We start from the raw sequence: 15,796 nt of genomic DNA on the forward strand, positions 1-15,796 counted from the left end.
CAGTGTTTGCGGAGGCATAGAGGTGAGGAGAACCTGGCGGGGTTAAGAAACCATGGCCAGCGATTAAGTATTGCTGGGATAACGAATGAGGGGAGGCATGGTAGGAAATGCAATTAGAGGGGGACAAATCTGCAAGGGCGTTCAAGTGCCAAGCCGCAGAGCTTAGACAGGCTCCTGGCAGCAATAAGGAGCCGTGGAAAGGTTTAGAGCACAGCAGCAGAGTGAGCAGGGTTGAGCGTTAGAAGGATAATTGTCATGAAAATGCACGTGAGGTGGTGAGATGGCACTCAGGGAGACCACAGAGGCTTATTTTTTGTGCCTTCAACTAAAGGAGAAGTAATGGGAATGGAAAGAAGAGGATGGATATAAACAACTTAAGGGGGTGGAATTGATCAACTTGGTAATTGATTAAATTGGGTCTGGGGAGGTCCTAAGTCTGAGATCAGTGCACCACCCAGTTTTCATTTCTGTCCATTTCATTACTTTCCCTTTTCTTTTACGCTCTCTTATTAAAAGTTCCATGGGGTTGGAGTTGACTATAATAAGAAGTCTGAGAACTGCCAAATGTTTGCGTTGATTGCTGGGCCAAATAGCAACACTTAGCGTCCCTGTTAGATGACAGATCTCTGTTTGTGGGAGTCAGTGTTTATAAAAGAAAGAAAAGTGCATTCCGCATAGAAGGTGTCATTTATTCTGTTTATTTTTTAAATACTTTTATGTTGTTAAAATCCCAGCCTTTGATTTTTAGGTCTATAATGAAATTTGGGCAGATTGGATTTCAGCTGGCATTGAATGAAACATGCTTTTTATTTTTTGTAAGCTGATGAAAACCTTTTTCTCTTTTATAAAAATCACAACTATATTCATTCGTCCATCCAACAAATGAATATGGGACATTTGGAAGGCAGGTATGGCCTCTGCCCTCATAAAGCTTATAGTCAGGTCATCTATCCAAAACTACATCTCCAGCATTTGCTTCTATTTTAAATAGGTGCTCACTGCCTTGAATATCAATAGAGCAGAATAGCAAGAATGTCAGAAGTCAGTCCTCAAGAATTACTTTCAGTGTTTTTAAAATATTTCAGACTTAACTATCCATCCCACGTGCCTCTACCTCAGGACCTTTGCACTCGCTAACTCATCTGCCTGGATTGCTCTCTCCCAGGGTATCTTTGTGGCTCCTCCTTGGTCTCTTCATGGCTCTGATCAGATGTGACCTTCTTTGAGCCTCCGCCCTCACTCCAGAACTCTCTATCCCCCTTCTTAATTTTTTAGCACAGCATCTATCTCTATTGGTTTTGTTACAATCTGTCTCCTCACCTAGAAGATAAGCTCCATGGTGGGGGGGGTGGGGTCTTTGTGACTTTTGTCTGCAGCTCTATCCCCACCAGCTAAACAAACTCATGGCCCTTAATCGGCCCTCAGAGAACATTTGAGGAATAAATGAATGAACCCTCTCTGAGTCTCAGGTTCTCACCTGCAGCCCGGGGGCGGGGGGAGGGTTTGCTGAGATGTGAGTGAAAGGAGAGCGGCAGAGTCTCAGGATGCTTGGCTCCGGGGGGGGACCGCGGCCAGCGTCGTGGGCAGGTCAGGCTGCTTGAGCAGGACAGCGCTCAGCCAATGTCTCTCTGTCTCTCTTTTTTTTTTTTTTTTAATTTATTTATTTACTTTTGGCTGTGTTGGGTCTTCGTTTCTGTGCGAGGGCTTTCTCCAGTTGCGGCAAGTGGGGGCCACTCTTCATCGCGGTGCGCGGGCCTCTCACTATCGCGGCCTCTCTTGTTGCGGAGCACAGGCTCCAGACGCGCAGGCTCAGCAATTGTGGCTCACGGGCCTAGTCGCTCCGCGGCATGTGGGATCTTCCCAGACCAAGGCTCGAACCCATGTCCCATGCATTGGCAGGCGGATTCTCAGCCACTGCGCCACCAGGGAAGCCCCCGTCTCTCTGTCTTTATACCGATGTTTTCTGGTTTTTACACAGCTCTTGGCTTAATACGTTTTTCTCCATTGGCCCCAAAATACAATTTAAAAGGGAAAAAAAAATATTCTGAGGGTATAGATCTAATGTCATAAGCATCACTTTGAAGAGGTTTTGTGTTTATTTTGTCGTTTTTCTTTTTTAACACTGTAACTTTTAAAATGTATTTCCTCGTAACCCAAGCCATACATTTTTCTAGTAGGAAAAAATAGTAAATATAGATAACCCAAAACAGGGAGGGAAAAAGAATATGTATCTGTAATTCCATCATACTGACCTAACATTGTGTGTGTAAACATTGTGTGTGTGTGTGTGTGTGTGTGTGTGTGTGTGTGTGTGTGTATGGATGGATGGATAGATAGGTATAGAGATAGACTTTTAAACAGATAAATATATATATAAATAAAATCTCAGATATATATATATATATATATATATATATATATATATATATAAAATCTCCCACTAGCCAGTGGTTACAGCTGCTGGTGCACCATATGCTGGGCTGGTCCAGGTGGCCTTCCCTCCATCAGTGTCATGATGCTGCTAAACCAGGACCTCTTTCCACCTTCCTGCACCCTATAACTCCTTCCCAAATTGCTCCAAACTTTGTATTCTGCTATCTCAGGAAATAGCAGTCAAAGCGAGACACAGTGACCCACACTCAGACAAGGGCAGTGGGAATAGTGAGAATGGGATAATGTGAGATTCCTTTTTAAGAGAGAGTCAGAGGGGATGAGAGAGGGTACCAGGGCCTTCTAGTATGGTGGCCTGGGTGGAGGAGGCCACCACAAACCAGGACAGGGAGGGAGTGTGCTTGGCTCGGAAGATCCTGAGTTTGCTTTGGGACGTGCTGTATTTGCAGTGCTTGTGAAACGTTCAGGTGGAAATGTCAAGCAAGCAGTTAGAAGTGTGTATTTGGGAATTAGGAGAGATTTGGACATAAAAGAGACAGGTGGTAATTGAAGTTGTCAGAATCAGTAAGGTAGGGAGAAATGAAGCTGTGGGAATACTGGGGTCTCCAAGAAGGCAGACATTTAGAGACTTGGTGGAGAGTGTCCAAAGAGCTGCCCACACCTGGTGACTGATCTGAAAGAAGCTCCGATCCTTCCAAGCCCAACCCATCCAGGGCTGGTGTGAACAGATGGGAAATGGGTTCCCATATGGAATCCGTGGGCTACCACTAAGAGAGGCTATGAGGTGACGAGGGGACCCCAGAGTGTAGCAGTTAGGAGTGTAGGCTGTGGACCCAAGAACTTGCGTTCCAGTCCCAGCTCCATCACGTAAGAGCTGTGTGTCCTTGGGCAACAGAATCCTCACCGATACAGTGGGAGCTACAGTCTTACCCTCCTAAGGGGGGGTGGGTCATGAGGATCGGCAGAGGCAAGGCACACGAAGGGTTAAGCACCACTTCCAGCACATAGCAAGTGCTCGATGAGGGACGTAGCCATGACTATTAATAATGACTGACGGTCTGAATGGCACCCAGCTGGACTGGTAAGGAATGAGTACTTGTGGCCTGGAGCAGAGAGGGCCGCCCACAGGTTGGGGTTAGAGCCAGGAGGGAGCACGAGGCACAGAGGTGTGGTCTCGTCCCCGGGCTGAGGTCTGACCCCCACTGGGACCTGAGCTGAGGCTCTGGGATTCCCTCTCGGACATCTCTATAGGCAGCAGAGCTCAATTCCCCTCTACTTTGAAAAGGGCACTGGAGAGGAGCTGGAGGGAACGCAGAGCACTCTATTTATTGTTATTTTTAAAAAATAAAATGGAAAGGAGCCCTCCAAGGGCATGTTCACGGGTTTTATTATTTGTGAGGAAGAACACACTTGTCTTTATCAACATTCTGGCTGTCTGCGAGACTGGGCCGGCAAAGGGCAAGACCAAATGTTAAGTCATAACATTTGACTCCTTGTTCCTTGCTCAGCTAACATGCAAGGGTGTTAATAGGCTCAGCTCTTGTCAGCCGAGCCAAGACGGTTTCAAGACCAAAATGAATGATGCAGCCAAGATCACAAAAGGGCCGCCTCGTGCGAATGGGGCAGGAGATCACGATGCTGGGTGGTCTCGTCCAAATAATGCGGGAGGAAGGTGAGCAAGAGGATGCACTGTGCCAGGCATGGAAGTGACAGGAGAGCCTTCCAGAAGAATCCACGGCCGGGTTATCCTTGTTGCCTTTTCTCCCTGGTAATATGAATTCGCTTTTGGAACAACAGCAGTGGCATAATCGGAATCCATCTTGTGTGATTTTTCCTCGGATGATTTAGAAATACTTCAATCCATCTTCAAAGAGGATAACCCAATGACGTGTAAAAGGACTATCCTGGATCGCTTTCCTGTCCTCGGGTGGAGTGGGGGGGTGTCAGTGGCCGATTCGCTACTCTCTCAGTGGGGTCCTTTGTTTCTAAAGCTACCTGGGATTATTACAGCAATAGAACTCTAAAGCGAAGTAAGCTTTGCATAAAAATGCATTTGGCTTCAGAGAAAACATATAATACTGATGAAAAGTAACCCTGGATGGCAGATTCCATTAAGAGATCACATCTGCATGGGAGCAGGCTCTAGGAAAGCTGGATGGATCAAGCTTGACAAAGGCCGCCTAGACTGTGCTTGTCTAAGGGGAGGAGGTGACACTGATTAAGCGCCTGAAATTAACGGGCAAAAGGCCATTAACATGCGGAGAACCAAGAGCAGGCAAAGGTGGTAAAGCCGCAATGGCTCCAAGTCGTAAGCATTTAGAACCTAATTTTAGAAACATCCTCCAACCCTCGGTGGGCTCACGTGCTTTTGTCACTGGGAGTCAGTAATTGAATTTTCTGGACGTTTTGATCAGTATGTATCTTTGTGAAGCCGATTACACAGCAGAACGCAGTTTTTAGTCTGACCTTAAAAGCATTACCTTCTGCTGTGTGATTAGAAAACATGCAGAGAGTGCTGCCCTTCTCACTGCACTTGATCTGGGGGAGAGGAAAGGAAAAAAAACCCCTTGCTATTCCATGTCACCTAGTAAGATTCATTTAGATTCTATGCAGATAATTTAATAACAGATTTTGTAAAACCTTAACATAAGGAGCCACCATAAAACGTATTATCTTTTATTACCCATACAGAGAATGACATTTTAGAAGGTAATAAATCGAAACCCAAGAAAAGCTATTTGCTTTCGGAGACTGCTTGGCAGATGACAGGGATACCAGTTTCCCAATTTTATACTGTGGCACCTATGGCTCCCCAGGGTCACCTGAGGCAGCCCCCAGACGGGTTTGCTGAGGCCTGTCTGAGCAACATTCCCTGGCCCTCTCTTCTTTTTTGAAAGGTCATTCCCATCCAGACCTCACTGCTGAGCCTTGGGTTGTCCCACCTTTACCGGTCCCCCTTCCGTCTTATACAGTCGGGATTCGTGACAGGCCAAGAGCTGAGCCTGGGCTTGGGACCTGCCCTGGGGCATCTGCCATGAGGTGGGGGAGAGCTCACCCCACCAGCATCAGAGAAGGCCACGCCTCCCTTGGCATGGATGCCTCTCTAAGGGGGAAGGACTTTCCCTGCTCGCTCCTGGAAAGCTAGAGCCTTGTCACCGTGCCCTACTCTGCACAACCCAGCCTTCTGGAGACCAGCTCAGCCCATCCAACCTTGCCCAGGCCCTGCCTTTGGACCCACAACTGCTGCAACCCGGAAGAGCATCCCTGAGGCCAAGTTTTCTGTGTAGTGATCCGCATCACCATCCTTTGATTTATTCATTCGTCAAATATTAACAGAGAGGACCAGACACTGGGATGGCTGTGTGATTTTTCCCCGGGGGGTTTAGAATCCAATTTATTTTCAAAGAGTGTAACCCAGTGGCCACATAAAGGCAGCATTTTGGGGCCTCCATGTCTCCGAGGGCCAGGCGTCGGGGATGTGGCAGGAGTACGTTAGAGACAGGTCCTTGCTTCCATCCACGGCTCTAAGGAATACTCGGAAAGTGGCTGACATATTGAAAACCGTATATTTTGAAGAGAAAACTCTCCAATAAACTGGACTGGTATTCACCACTTTGTAGATGGGAAGAAATTCATCTCCTCTTCCTGCTGGACAGAGTTGTAGGAAAGGTCTGGTTGACGTTACGCTTCAAAGGATTGAAATGGAAATATTCTCCAGAGGGAAGATAGTGGATGCTATTCTGGGAAGGTGGGCAGTCCTGGGAAGGGGGCAGCTGGGAGTGAAATGAAGGTGGCAGCTGGTGACAGTGAGCACCACATGGGGCAGGGAGGCTGGCGAGCATCTTGGCTCTGCAGGATGCTTGATGAGCGCTCTCCAGAGAAGCTGTATCCATTCCCTACGGCTGCCATAGCAAGACCACAAAATCTGTGGCTTAAACAACACACATTTATTATCTTACAGTTCTGGAAGTCAGAAGTCCAAAATGAGTTTCACTGGGGTAAATTCAAGGTGTCAGTGGGGCTGATTCCTTCTGGAAGCTCTAGGGAAACATTTGTCCCCTTGCCTTTCCCACCTTCTAGAGGCCACCTGCATTCCTTAACTCACGGTCCCTTCCTCCATCTCTCCATCTTTAAGGCCAGCAGTGTACCATCTTCTTCATCTTCAAGCCTCTCCCTCTCTCTCCCTCCCTCTCTCTCTCTCTCTCTCTCTCTCTCTCTCTCTCCCCCTCCCTCCCTCCCTCTCTCTCTCTCTCTCTCTGTCTCTCTCTCTCTGTCTCTCTCTCTCTGTCTCTCTCTGTCTCTGTCTCTCTCTCTCTCTCTGTCTCTCTCTGTCTCTCTCTGTCTCTCTCTCTCCTTCCATTGTTGCATCTCCTTTTCTGGCTCTCCCACCTCCCTCTTATAAGGACCCTTGTAATTACTTTGGATCCACCCGGATAATCCAGGATAATCTTCTCCTCTCAATATTCTTTACTCAATCACATCTTCAAAGTCCTTTTAGCCACATAAGGTACCATATTCCCTGGTTCCAGGGATTAGGACATGGACATCTTTGGGGGCCAATATTCTGCCTACCACAGAAGGTATGAAAGCCTCTAGGACCAAAAGCTTGATGGCATTTAGAGCTCACTTCCACTGTGCCCTGTGCTTGACTCATGAACCTGACACTGGGCACCTAACAGCTTAATCACAGAGACAGACATGTGAAGGGAACATTGCTGTGTCATTAAGTCAACCAAGAAAAAAGCATTCACCATGACATACACACAAGGCTAATGCAGAGGAGGAAGGAGTAATTCTGGGAAGAGCAGAAAAGCTTTAGGAGGGAAACACATCTAAGTAAGGTTTATAAGGACGAGTAATTCTCCAAGGGGGTGGAGGGAATCGTGGGTGGGGAGGGCCTCCCAGGCAGAGGGCGCAGCATGAGCTAAGGTGTCAAGGAGTGAAGAGCCCGAGGTGTTGGGATTGCAGGTAGCCCGGCGTTACAGGGGTGCAGCGCTGTGAGTGAGGAGCGCTAGGAGATCAGGCCAGGGCGGGGGTGTCTTCTACGCCTCGGGAGCTTGACGCTTATCCTGTAGCTACCGAAGGGCTGCTGACGCATTTTGAGGAGGGTCCTGTGGTCAAGTGGCAGTTTAGACAGCTCACTGTATCTGGCTTTGGGTGGAGAGGGGTCTGGAAGAGAGCAGAGGGAACCAGTCTGGAAGCTGTTGTAGTAACTCGGGTGAGAAAAGATGAGGACTCGAAGTCATGTGACAACAGGGATGACAGAGGAAAGAGGACGGACTCAGGAGAGGCTGGGGAGGCGACATCAGTAACACTTGACGATGGGCTCTTGGAAGTGAAAGCGGGAAGAGCTGAGGACAGCTCCCAGGCGTTCAGCTTGAGGTGATGCCTCCGAGAGGAGGGCCATGTTGCAGGGACCATGACAAGTTCTGTCATTGGTCCATGAAAATTGAGGGAGAACATCCAAAGGAGACATCCAGAAGATGAAGCAGGCTCGAGGGGCAACCATAGTGTTAGTTAATGTCTTACTGGGAGTACAGTTTTTCTAGAAAGGGAAAAAAAAGGAAAATTGCACGGAGAGAGAAACTTTGGTAAACTATGTTTCTGTTTTTCCTTTAAATTGCATCATAAACAGGTGAGTTTTAAGTTAAAATAAGGGTACTCGTTGACCTGCATTTCATCAAGTGTTCATTCCAAACGATGCTGATCAAAGTGTGGTCCTCAGATCAGCAGCGTCAGCATCTCCTAGAAACTTTCCGAAAATGCACATCCTCAGGCCCTACTCTGGACCTCGTGAACCATAAGCCCTCGAAGTGGGCTGAAAATCTGTGTTTTAATGCACCCACCACGGAAATCTGATACAAGCAAGTTCCAGAAGCACTGACTGAGACAGTCTGTCTTAAGCACCTACTATGTACTGGGCATAATGTTGCCATGGCAATTCAAGGCCAGAAGTTTAGAAGAAACAGGCTAACACAGTAAACAGTGACTGTGAAAATATATAAAAACGATAGAGAAAGAGCACTTTCATTTTATTTTATTTTCCTTCAAGTTTTAGACGTCTGTACTTCCTTGTCTCAATCAAACAGATTAAACCAAGCAATTCTTTAGCATGTTCAGATCTGCCCCAAACCAGCCATATGCTTCTTGGGATTCCCTAAGTCTGTTCCCTCAGGCTGGGAGCTCCTTGAAGGTGGGATGGGCTAGATGATGTCTGAGATACTTTCAAGAAACAATAGGTTGTGTCTCTTCTCATCACAAACCTTGATTCCAGCCGCACTAGTGGCCCTGTGTTACCTGGACCTCCATGCTGGTGCTCAGGCTCCTCTTCCCCCTCTGAATTCTCTGCCCTCACAGCCTCCTTCAAAGCTCAGCGCCAGCCTGCGTTATCCTGAAGCCACTTAAAAACCACAGTAGCCCTCCCAGCTGCACCGTTCACATTTAAGGCTATTGCATACATGTTCAGCACACACTACCTGGTGCCTTGTGGAGCCACTTATACATGTTTTACCTTCAGCCAAGCTATGAGTTCCTTGAAAGTAGGGAATATATTTTATACTCCTTCTTGTTCCCAGGGTGTCCTGACCAGAATCAGAATCAGTCTTCAGTTCTGATTAAACCATTGAATTTAATACTGTTTTAGGATTAATAGCTTCTCATCTTCTTCCACAGAAATTCACTTCCACATCAAGACCCCATTTCTAATCCTATAGTAGGAGATTCTCCTCTGCAGGAACGTCTCCTTCCTCCCCCCACCAAGGTCTGGGCTAAGTGACCTTTCTTTTGCAATAACCACAGCGCTCTTCTTACTCCCGTCTCATTCTGCTGAAATTACCTGGGAATTATCTAGCACCAGATTTGTCTCCCTTTACTCGTTACTACTCTCTAGCACAATGCCTAATGCGTCGTAAGTGCTCAGTAAATATTAAATAAAATTCATATCGCCTTCCTGAGCACCCCATGTCCTGACCCCCTTCTCACAGACCTTAATTGGTACACTTCGAATAACACTTATCTCATCATACTTTATCTACTTGCTTTCTGTTCATTTATCTAAAAATGGACTGAAAGCAGCATCTGTATCATTCATCACATCCTCGCAGAGTTACTTGAACCTAGTAGACACTATATAAATGTTTCAGTGGAATCAACCTGAATGTCAAATATTTACCACCTTGGGTCTGAAGGGGGTGATTTTTCCAGGTACGTTATGAATGCCTTTGGCATTTTATTTGCCGTGACTCATCAGTAACATCAGAAGAAGTACACTTCACATGGAAATGTTTTATTTGATTTTGGTATCCCTCAACCTGAAATCTATCACTTAGGTTATTCCAACCTCATGTGTCTAAGAGGCTGTGTTTATTTCCCCTGCTGCTTCCCCACCCTGCTGGCTTTGTCAGCAACCAGTAAACGTGGGGAAATGAGCTATGCCTTCTCTTTATCCTTACCCCAGCCGAAATGAAAACACAGCAGATGACAGCCAAGTACCTGAACGTTCACATTAGCGCTGAGCAGCAAAGTAAAAGGAGGCCTAAAGACAAACACAAGTCAAACCCAACTCGCCGTGTTGCATAGGAAGATGGAGGAATGTCACTCGCCGTCTGCAGTGGGAAAAGGGCACCTTTTACAAGGGGATGTACACGGTTCCTGCTGGATTTATGGGCTACCTTTCCCCAGTGTTATGTGGCCAGAGTGGATAAATCAAACTCCAGACAGACAACAACTTGTTCTGCTCCAGATAATGTTTTCACCAATCTGCTTGCAGTATTTATAGACTAGGTGTCAGGTGCAGAAGAATGTGGTCCCTGTTCAGGTGCCATATCACAAGGAGTCTCAGCCTATCCGGGCAAAGCTGATGAGTAAATAAATAAATAAATTGCATTACATCTTTCCCATAAATCTCATATTAATATTTCTCATTAACAATACCTGCAATGTTAGACAACAAAAGGATTTATTGAAAAAGACTCTTACAGATTTCCTTGAACCTTAAAGCACAGTTTATAAGCTGGAGCCAACTCTTACCAGCTCATAATAACTGATTGTGTATATCACTTTCCAACTATGTACTCTATGACATCATGGTAGCTTGAAATCAGCCATGGTAAGAGTATTTAAACCACCAAAATTGACAAACGCTGCAAATCAGGCACATGTGCTGTTAAACATTTACAGGCACATCACTCTTTGTAATTCATTATTTTATTAAAAATGTATCTATAAGTGACTAATTAGTGCATAACAGCCATGTTCCAGGCACTGAATTAGTAGCTGGGAGATAAAACTTTAAACAAGACAAGGTCCATGACCTCATGGAGCTCAAGTGGTCAGGGTCAACATAGCCAATAAACAAGTAATCAATAAATGAGAATATTACAGACTGTGATAGTGCTGGAGAAAAACTGTATTCATTATTTATTGCAGCATAACAAATTACTCCAAAATGTAGTAACTTAAAACAAGAGATATTTCCTGTCTCACAGTTTGTGTGTTCAGGAGTCTGGGCATGGCTTAGCTGTGTCCTCTGCTCACTAGACTGTCACAGAGTTGCAGTCTCTGTGTTGGTGCAGAATTTGCAGTCTCATCAGAAGGTTTGACTGGGGAAGGATCCACTTCCGGGCTCTTCAGTGGTTGCTGGCAGCATTCAGTTGCTTCTGGCTGTCCCTGGAGGCCATCCTAGCTCCTTGCCACATCCTTAGAAGACTTTCCAAAGGTTCTACTACATAATAACAGCAGCCATCTACACATGCCAAGCTCCATGCTTGGCATTTTATCTTACCTATTTTAATCCTCACTTATCCTAGAAGTATTATTATTCTCCCCATTGGACAGGTGAGGAAACTGAGGCAAGGAAAACTTAAGTAACTTGACCAGGTTCACTCAGCTACTAAGAGGTGGAGCCAAGGTAACAGTGATTGATCAAATGCTGATTGTCCTTCCCTAAGTGTCAGCTACCCCATTATGCAGTAAGGTCCCTGCCTTCATGGAGCTTCAGTGCAGTGAAGGATGACCGTCAGAAATGAGCAGGAATTCACCTAAAGGAGGAAGTAGAGGTGGAAAGGTCAAAAGTAAGAAAAAGTGGGGTACAGTAGAAGGAAATCCAGTCTGGACAAAGTGTGAAAAGAGATGTGGAGGGCAGTTCAAGATGAAGCAAGAGGAGGATGGGGTACCACATGGGTTAATAGCAGAACCTTTCTCCATGTAACATTTATTCATTGATTCCCCCCCACAGCTACCATTGTGCTTGTTATTAGTGATAAATGTTCCGTTAAATGCTCACTCGTATGGCAGTCGCGGTAGCTGTGTAAAACATCAAGGGTCCGGTGATTGATTACATGCCATATTTAGTGACACGGCTTGATTCTTTTTTTTCAAGATGGAATGTTTGCTTTTCAAATCAGTGTGATCAATGAACCCAGCCCGTGTCTGTGGAGATACACCCGAGGCTTTTTCTTGCAGACACACCATCTTCCTTTTGTTTCTAGGATATATATTAACTGGTAGCAAGTAGACACCCAGGAAGAGATGGCAAATACAGTAGAAATGCATAGCTGCAGAATTCAAACCAGGAGAGCAGCTTGACTCTTAGATATGTCCTACAGATCAGATAGCTTAAAATAAAATCAAAGCAGTCAATTTCATTCTCCCAGTTTTGACACAGTGCTTCTCTTTGTCAAAATACACTCCTATCTCCTTGAGCTAGAGTTCCCCAAAGAATAAGCCATTCCCTGAGAATAAATGGCTCTGGTTTGGAAATGCCACTGATATGCTCAGACCTTTGAGATTATAATTTAGTTCAGGGAAACAGTAATATATCATCATTATCAATAATGAAAGTAAATCACCCAGCTTGCGTGCTGCATACTGGCTAGGTGTTGGGGTCAAAGGCATGGTCCTTGCCCTTGAAAACTTTGTCATCCACTTAGGGAGATAGTAAATGGGCATTCAAAATAAGACCAAACAGGAAATATAGCCTTCAAATTAGTCAGGGTAGTCTAAGCACTGTAATAAACTTCCCTTAAACCTGAACAACGGTTTGTATCTTGTTCACGTCTCAGTCTAAAGCAGGTCAGCAAAGGGTCTCTGTGCCATATAGTCATTTGGAGATCCAGGCTTCTTCCTCTTTGGGAATAGGAAACATGGAGGAATACGTGGGAGTTTTAGGGGCCAGGTCGGTCAGTCCATCACTTCTGCCCACATTCCATTGGCCAGAATTGGTCACACAAGTTCCTCTTACAGTCTAGCTGTATGCCCTGCAGGCAAAAGCAATAGGATTGGGTAAACAAGTAACATTTTCCTCACCACAGTTTCCTCTGATGGCAAGAAACTGAAATTGATTCTGGCTGACTTCAGTGCCAAAAAGAATCTCCTGAATAAACACCAGGGTGTGTTACAGAATCCAGGGGAGAGTTGAAGTCAAGAGCCAGCACAGGCCCAGATCTCAGAGGCAGAGCTTGCATCTTTCTGGTTAGAGCGATGCCTTCAGTGTAACTCAGCCGGAAAGGCTCTTTCTGTTGGAGTTGATAATACCTATCTCCCCTCTGAGCCTTGAACCAACTGAGAGAAATAAACCCAAGAATCAGATCGTGCCAAGGAGAGTGCAGCTTGGCCTTTAGAGGACAATGAGCTTCCTACCCCCTGTTCAGTTCACTCACCAGTGACAGAACAGCTGGACGGCTGAAGATCTCGTCCCCCAGACGGGTGCGTCCTGCATGGGCAGAGAAGAGCACCAGGGTGGTAAGTGTCCTCCCAGAACATTCAAGAAGGTAAAATCCTGGACTTCCCTGGTGGCCCAGTGGTTAAGAATCCACCTGCCATTGCAGGGGGCATGGGTTCGAGCCCTGGTCCAGGAAGATCCCACATGCCACGGAGCAACTAAGCCCGTGCGCCACAACTACTGCACTCTAGAGCCCACGAGCCACAAGTACTGAAGCCCATGCGCCTAGAGCCTGTGCTCCACAAGAAGAGAAGCCACCGCAATGAGAAGCCCACCCACTGCAACAAAGAGTAGCCCCCGCTCTCTGCAACTAGAGAAAGCCTACGCACAGCAACGAAGACCCAACACAGCCAAAAATAAATAAAATAAGTAAATAAAGTTATTTTAAAAAACCAAAAAAAAGAAGGTAAAATCCTTCTATTGGGCCCAGGAGCAGCATGGGAGAGGCAAGAGGGTTTGCCCTACGTTCTGTCTCCATGATGCCTGGTTTCACATTTCATATTCCCAGAATCCGATTGTCCCAGCTGGGGTTGGGGAGTTAACCGTGACTCACTCAACTATTGTGAGGGAGACAAACATGCACGTGGCCACCAGGGCCTATTCCTCTGCATCAGTGTTTCTTCCCAGACGATGGGCAGCTGTGCAGCTGTGGGCTGCCTAGGAGCCTTGTCCAGCAGAGTAACAAAGGCAGAGTGACTCTGAGCGGTGCGGAAATGCGCATGTGCATGTATATTTCAAGTAAGAGGGATTTAGGGGCAGACTTCCTAGAAAAGGCTCAGCTGGAGTGGGAGGCAGGTCAGAGGTGAGTGGAAGGTTTTCCAGTTGTGCAAGAGCAAGGGGGCTCATACATATGCCATTTTCTCTAAGTCTTCCACATTTCAGAGGAGGTGCTTTTATCATTGGTTGCTTGGTTTCTATTATTTTTGTCATTGTGAAAGCAATTATGTTTATTATAGAAAAATCCCCAAATACTCATAGGCCAGTGGACTTCTTAAAGCAATTATGTTTATTATAGAAAAATCCCCAAATACTCATAGGCCAGTGGACTTCTTATCTTCGAGTTGCTTTTCAAAGTGGAAATCTGGAAACAACTCAAACAAATGACCGTCCAATAGGGAATGATTGAATAAATTATGCTGGTCTGGAAACAACTCAAACAAATGACCATCCAGTAGGGGATGATTGAATAAATTATGCTGGTCTGGAAACAACTCAAACAAGTGACCATCCAATAGGGAATGATTGAATAAATCATGCTGGGTCCATACAGTGGACTGTTATACAGCTGTTGAAATGAATAGACAGATCTATAAGCAGAGGTGAAAGTGATATGGCAAGACGGATTGTACAGCGGTGTGAATGCTATCATTTGTTTAAATATATGTGTATCTAAAATGTGTGTGTGTGTGTGTGTGTGTGTGTGCGTGTGTGTGATGTGTAGGACAAAGGAGGGAGACACCAGACTACTAACAACATTTACCTCTTGGAGACGGGGTTGGGGGTGGGTAGAGAGGAATGCTCACTTTCCACTTTAGAAATGACTGGATCATTTCTATTTTCCTTGCAATAATTGGATATTCTTTGACAATACAAATATATTCTTTGGTAGCCTTAAGTTTGGCAGAAAATTGAGACTTTGGAACATCTCATTTCAAACCTTACAATATATCTAGTTCATAGTCTAATTGATTTTCCACTAGGTTAATCAGTCGAGTTCCCATTGCAGTCATAAAGTTTTATTTATATGAGGAGACAGGAATTGGCTGGTTCATTTTTTTTAATTATTTATAAAATTTGTTAAACTACAGGAGAGTTAAGCCATGTCCTTCCTTTGTGCTAGCGAAAGAATTTGTATGTACCTCTGCTTAGCTCTGACTCTATTTTGTTACAGTTATATGTGAACATGCCTGTCGTCAACCCTAAACATCTCTGAACCCCTTAAAGAAAAGGACCCTTTTCCCATCCCTATATCCCCAGCACCATATTTAGACTAGATGTTCAATAACTTCCAACTAAAGGAATGCATAAACTAATGAAAGAAAAAATTATAATAACTCTCTTTGGTCAAAAAAATATTTCTGCAGAGGGGAAAATTTTAAAAGGAAAAACAATGTATTCATGAAATTATTGCAATACTATTGTGAAGAGCCTATTGTGATACCCTAGTGTGATACAATTGCTCTTACACTTTCTTGCAAATAACCAGATAATTGATCATAGCATTCGTTGCAATATTAGTCAGAATTCCCTTGTTGCTTCTCACAGAACATCTCAATTAAATGTCTTAAGGAAAGGAGAAATTTATTAGCTCATAGAAATCACAAATCTGAGGGGTAAATTCTGGCTTCAACAATGACTATTAAAGAGCTCAAATTAGGTTAAAAGAACTCCATCCCTACCTCTCAGTTCTGTGTTGTCTTCTTTCTTAGGCTGCCTTTCTCTGTGTGGTTGCAAGTGGTCACCACCAGCTCCAGATTTTGGTCCTACCACCTTCAAGTCCAACAGAAAGAGGAGTTCTTTTGCCTACAAGTTCTAAAGAAATATGTCCTGGAACTGAGTTTCAATCCCAGGTGGCCTAACTTGGGTTATGTGCCCATCACATGGCAATGGGAATGGGAGGCCCTGATTGTACAAGCCTGAGCTACATGACCATCCTTAGTCCAGGGATAGAGTCAACCCTACCTG

At 45.2% G+C, this 15,796-nt stretch overlaps 1 protein-coding gene across 1 annotated transcript in view; it reads left to right on the top strand.

Moving 5' to 3' along the window:
• The window catches only part of CDH13 (cadherin 13), a 1,030,526-nt gene that overhangs the window by 855,584 nt on the left and 159,146 nt on the right, over positions 1-15,796 (top strand). The gene's annotated exons all lie outside the window — the stretch shown is intronic.

This window comes from Balaenoptera physalus, assembly GCF_965194825.1.
Source record: "Balaenoptera physalus genome assembly, chromosome: 19".
In the NCBI taxonomy this organism is placed as follows: domain Eukaryota; kingdom Metazoa; phylum Chordata; class Mammalia; order Artiodactyla; family Balaenopteridae; genus Balaenoptera; species Balaenoptera physalus.